At 41.8% G+C, this 6,000-nt stretch overlaps 1 protein-coding gene across 1 annotated transcript in view; it reads left to right on the forward strand.

Annotated features, from left to right (window-relative positions):
• The window catches only part of LOC133837204 (hemicentin-1), a 188,392-nt gene that overhangs the window by 84,962 nt on the left and 97,430 nt on the right, over positions 1–6,000 (forward strand).

A 6,000-nucleotide genomic window follows, 5' to 3' on the forward strand; every position in this document is an offset into this window, starting at 1 on the left:
AACAAGAGAATTGGAAATGGGAGGTCAAGGCTGAAACCGAGGTTTATAATTAGTTATTTGATGCATAAAACGTTATGAACAAAATGAAGTCTTCGACTAGCTTTGCGAGTATCTAGTAGCTACCAATGAAATAAAACGAAAATTGATAATTTAATTATTCCATTTCATATATATTTTTGTATACCTATATATTCCACTTCATTATTTGTAAATTCATAAATTTCAAGTTGCCTAGATATTGATCTAAATTAATTTTTATACGCGCAACCCGTACGGTGGAAGGAGAACGTCTTCTCCTATAAGATATATATATTCTTGATGAGCGTCAACAATCAAAACGATAAAGCCATATAATTTCATATAACTTTTCTTTCGATAACAGTTGTAATTCTTACACGCAGATCAAATCTGTTTTAGATTTTTGCCTGTAAATCGTAAAAGGTGTAGTCGTTATGATTTCTAAAAGTTGTAGATTTTATTATACACGTAAAAGGCTATTATAACTTTGTTCCTGTAGGAAATCTATGTATCAGGCAGAAGCAAGCATCTCTGACCCTAAACTATAATAGATAGATATATAATTTTTTTTAATACAGCACTTCCTTGTATATATAAAAGCAACTATGTCTTTATAATTTCTGAAAATTTTGTTGCGATTTGGTACAAAATTTAGAAGTTATTTAAGAAATACTTTTGTGTGAAAAACACGACTACTTACTACACAAAGAGAAATAATCTTGATTTAAGATTTTTTCAATCTTAAAAATAACTATTTTGAAATAACATTTTAATGTTGAAACAATCAAGATTTTTGTTTCTTAATATGCTGGAATTTCCCTTTTTTTTAAGTCAGTATTAAATCATTGTTAGAATTGTATTGAAATGTATTAAAAAAAAAATAGACAACAACATACATGTGTCAATATATGTCGAGTATGTTCTGCAAATAAAGGATGATGCAACATGCACACATGCACACGATACGCACTTGCAACTACGCAGTGTCAATGTAAAAAGATTCTTGAGAGAGTGTGCATGTGCGCGGACGCGTTTTTTGATACGCTAATAGTGCAACGAGTTGTTTAAATAGTATTCACAGTCTGCAAATATAGGAAATCTTACCAAACGCTACTCTGGCAGCTGTCAGACGATCAGCTGGTGGCAGTGCTGGTCAGCGGTTGCGGAGTGCAACCGGTGCACATTGGGATGAAAGGCCTTTATTTTGGCAAAAACCTAAAAAGTTCATGTTAATATATCAATAATGTTGCAATTATTTCAAGCTTAGAAATGTCCCTAGACATCGAAAATATTTAATTTGAATTTTATTGCGCAGCCTTCGTCTTGCACCAGCTGTTTAAAGTCAGCTGTTCTTGCCACGTTGTGCGTGCAAGCTTGCTGACTAGTAAAATTTCTTAATTTTGGCGTTGTCGTATTTTTAAACAGTTTGACTTATTAAAATACCTTAAATTGGAAAATGTTCTTCATGGTATGTAGAAAATATTTGTATAAGTTTTTAATTATATTTGTTTTTGTGTTGTCATGTTTTTAATGAAATACGTAAGCATTAGTTTTGTTGGTTCTAACCTTAAAATATTTGTGTTTCGTGGAGCATATCTAGCAAGAAACAACAGATAACAAATAACAACTTATGTGGTAGTATGAGTTATTATGTGTATATTCAGGTAGCATTTAATTAATTTGCGGGAATCTGCGGGGGGGTTAAATATTTCAATAGATACAAGCAAGGTTTCTCTTCGTCGGGGTGACTAACTAAAAATTTGGCTGGATTCAAATCGCAATGTCAAGGCCTCTTTTGACTGGGTAATTCCAAATGATTTTCCGGAAAACGATTTAGAGGTGATTAAAAACAAAAAAAAATAAAAAATAAAAAATAAAAACTAAAAAAAAATTAAAAAATGAAAAAATAAAAAAATCCGAAATTCACAAATAATATAAGCAGCAAATTCTCCAAGTTTCAACTTTCTAGCTTTAAAATTACGGTTATGGCCAAAATAAAGGCATTTCATCCCAATGTGCGGTGGAGCCAAAATAAGCAGCTGAGTGGTGAGCATAGCGAAGTGCCAAACCACTGCATATACGACCCAGAGCAGAGACACAAACAAAAGGGAGGAGGAGCTAGTATTTAGCTTTGATGCATCCAAAGAAGCGGCAACGCCCAAATGAGCTAATAATAATAATAATAATAATAATAATAATAATAATAATAATAATAATAATAATAATAATAATAATAATAATAATAATAATAATAATAATAATAATAATAATAATAATAATAATAATAATAATAATAATAATAATAATAATAATAATAATAATAATAATAATAATAATAATAATAATAATAATAATAATAATAATAATAATAATAATAATAATAATAATATAATAATAATATAATAATAATAATATATATAATAATAATAATAATTTTTTTTTTTTGAGGTAGGGAAGAAAATGTCTACACACCACCATAGCGACGTCTCAAACTATGGCTGTGCGGGGATCGCATATGCATGCTGACCCGCTAAAAACTCCCCTTTCGCTGTTTCAGGGCGGAGTTTCCCAGCCCGGAACCGCATTGAATGCGCATAACTTCAGGCTGGGCGCTCTGGTGTTTTTTAGCTCATCGTTTCGCCTGCGTCCAGGCGCCTCTTTTTGCGTCGGAGGATTCTCTCGACGTGTCTCGTTATTAATTTCCAGTTTTGCTCGTTTCTTACGAGCAGATTGGCAACGTTTTGAGGTCTCCAGATTCCATCGATCTGCGATTCAAGTAGCTCTCTGTCTGTTTGCCACTGAGTGCATGAGAAAAAAGTATGCTCTGCGTCATCTATATCGGCATCGCCATACACGCAGCTTGGCTGTTGGCGTAGTCCTCTTTGGTGCAGGTACTTTCCGAAGTATCCGTGCCCAGAAAGCAGCTGTGTCAAATAGTAGTTTACTTCACCGAAATCTCGGTTGCTCCATATTTTTACGTCAGGTATTTGTTTGGCAGTCCACCTACCGGTTTCGTCGTTTGTCCAGCGATCTTGCCACTGTTGCATAGTTTCCTCTCTGGGGTCGGTGTCAGTTTCTTGGTTATTTTGGCGCTTTAGCCAGGTGCGCCGTCGCTCTCTGGCCTTCAGATCTATGGGGATTTCGCTGCTAATCACCAAGACTGCTGCTGTCGACACTGTCCGGTATGCGGACGTTACTCTAAGTGCCGCCGTCCTCTGAACGGCCAACAGTGTTTTGCATTTTTGTTGTATGGTCAGGGTGTCTGCCCATGCTTCAGAGCCGTAAAGCAGTATTGAGTTTACTGTTGACATCAGCAGTTTACGCTTGCCCTCAGTTGGGCCACCAACGTTTGCCATCAGCTTACTGAGTGATGCCACTGCCCTTGACGCTTTTTCCACTGTGTGGTTTATTTGGGTCCAGAAAGTCATTCTTGGGTCGATACGGATGCCTAAGTAGTTGAGTGATAATTTTGTTTTATTATGTCGTCGCTCACGTGCATGTTCACTTCCAGAGGGATGTGCCGTTTTGTTAGAATTATTAGTTCTGTCTTCTCTGTGGCGAGCTTTAGACCGTGGGTTTCGAACCAAGCCATTGCTCGCATCATGACTTGGTTTAGCTTCCGCTGCGCTTCCGTCATGTCGCGTGCCTTAATGATGGCGGCGATGTCGTCGGCGAACCCGACCAGGTTGCAGTCGTCCGGCATTTCTATTGAAAATATGCTGTCATAGCTAGCGTTCCACAGGTCCGGGCCGAGGATAGAGCCCTGTGCAGCACCCGAAGTGACGGTCTTTCGCCTGGTCCCACTTTGCGTCTGGTATATCAGCTCTCGTTTGCTTAGGTAGCTGCGGACCATGCGCATCAGGTAGGCTGGTGTTCCGAAGCGTTTTCTAACGCGTCGATGACGTTAGTCCATCGCAGACTGTTGAAGGCGTTTCTAACGTCAAGAGCGGCCAGGAGCACTATTTTTCTGGAGTAGGCGTTTCCTCTCTGTGCGTCGCTTACCGCTTCTATGACGCACTGCAGCGCTCCAGCTGTCGATCTACCTGGTCGAAAGCCATGCTGTCTGTTTGATAGGCCACCTGCCCTTTCTATGGCTGTAGATAACCGAGGTTTTATTAATCTTTCTAGCAGTTTCCCCGCTGTGTCAAGCATGCATAGCGGGCGATATGCACTTGGGGTAGCTGGGTCTCCTTTCCCTTTGTCTATTAGCATTAGGTGCTGACGCTTCCACACCTCTGGAAAAATTCCTTCCATCAAGCAAGCATTATACATGTTTAGCAGGATTTTCGGGCGTGCGTCTGTTATGGCTTTTAATGCTTCGGATGGAATCCCATCGGGTCCGGGTGCCTTGTTGTTTTCAATGATTTTGCTGCCGATCTGAGTTCATTCTCTGTAAAGAAAGGAGGCTCTTCGAGGGCGGGCGTCTCGGGGTCGGTGCGTCGTTCGTGCTGTGGGAAGAGCGTGTTGACTATATTGGCCATGACGTTTTCGTTGAGCTCCGGAGTCGGCCTTTGCGCTCCTAGCTTGCGCGTTACGATTTTGTAGCCAAGACCCCATGGGTTGGTATTTATGTCACTTCGTAGCTCTTCCCATTTGCTCTTTTGCTGTGGACAATGGCAAGTTTAAGGCGCTTTCTAGCTTCTTTGTGCTCCTCGATTTCCGCCGTAGCACTGCTTCGAGATCTGGCTCTAGTCATTTTCCTTCTCGCGCGTAGGCAGGCTTTTCGGAGCTCCGCGATCTGCTCGTTCCACCAGTAGGCAGCTTTCCTTTTAAGGAAGTTTGTCGTTTTGGGCATCGCTACGGCGCAAGATTGCTCTATGGCGCGCATGGTGTGGCGTACTATGCTTCTTGCGTCCCTAGGGTCTACGGCTGTTTCCATACTTGCGTCGAGTACTTCGATGAGTTTCTCGGTGTCCAGTTTTTTCGCGTTCCACCTTCGGGTGGTTTTCTTATCATGATCGGGCCGACGTCTATGGTTTGGATTTATGGAGAAGCAGATATACTGGTGGTCACTGCCCGTGTAGTCCTCCAAGACACCCCACTCCTGTAGTTTGCTCGCTGCTCTTTCTGTCGCCAGAGTGATATCTGGGATTGTGCCCTCGCATCCTGGTCTGCAAAAGTCGGTGTGGACCCTTCATTTGCGACCACTAGCCCGAGCCTGGCAGCCATGTCAAGTACCCGTCTGCCCCGGGGTTTGTTGTCGGCATGCCCCACTCGATGGCTCTAGAGTTGAAATCACCCGCGATGATCAAGTCTCCGCCAAGCTGCTGTGCTTGGTCTTCTATTGCGTCTAGCTTCGTCTTAAATTCATTTATACTGTCACTAGGCGTCAGGTAGCAGCTCATGATAGTACAGATTTTAGTTTGTGCCCATACGAAGCCTTGTCCGGCACCACTTCTTGTGACGGTGAAGTTGTTCATGTTTGGCAGCCAGATGGCTGCCGTCCCAGTGTTGTCAGTTAGGAATGTACCATTTTTGGGAGTCTTGTACTGCTCGCTGATGATGACAACATCAACCGCCTTCTCTAGCACGAGCTGAGAGAGAAGCGAGTCGGCTGTTTTGCTCCGGTGCATGTTTGCTTGGAGGATCTTCATCTTTGGGCTCTTACCGATGCACATTTGCTGGAGGCAGGGATGTGGTCAACTGGTTTCAGTCCGGCAGTGACGCACACGCAGCATTTAGGAGGATTTTTGCATTCCTTGTGCTTGTGTCCAATTTCGCCGCACCGGATGCAAAGGTTTCTTCTGTCTGGGCCTTTGCACTCTCTTTGGGTGTGACCCGACTCGAAACATCTAAAGCAGCGCGTGGGAATTGTTTGCATGCGCATTCTGGCGCGAATCCAGCCAACAGTTAATTTTTCTGCTTTGAGAAGCGTCTCTGCAGCTTCAGTTTGGAGTGTGACATATGCTCTCACTTGTTCCCGACTATTTGGTTTTGTCACCACTACCTTAAGTCGGTCCCCTATGTCCGGGAGGATCTTCT

The sequence above is a fragment of the Drosophila sulfurigaster genome, chromosome 2R (assembly GCF_023558435.1).
Source record: "Drosophila sulfurigaster albostrigata strain 15112-1811.04 chromosome 2R, ASM2355843v2, whole genome shotgun sequence".
Taxonomy (NCBI): domain Eukaryota; kingdom Metazoa; phylum Arthropoda; class Insecta; order Diptera; family Drosophilidae; genus Drosophila; species Drosophila sulfurigaster.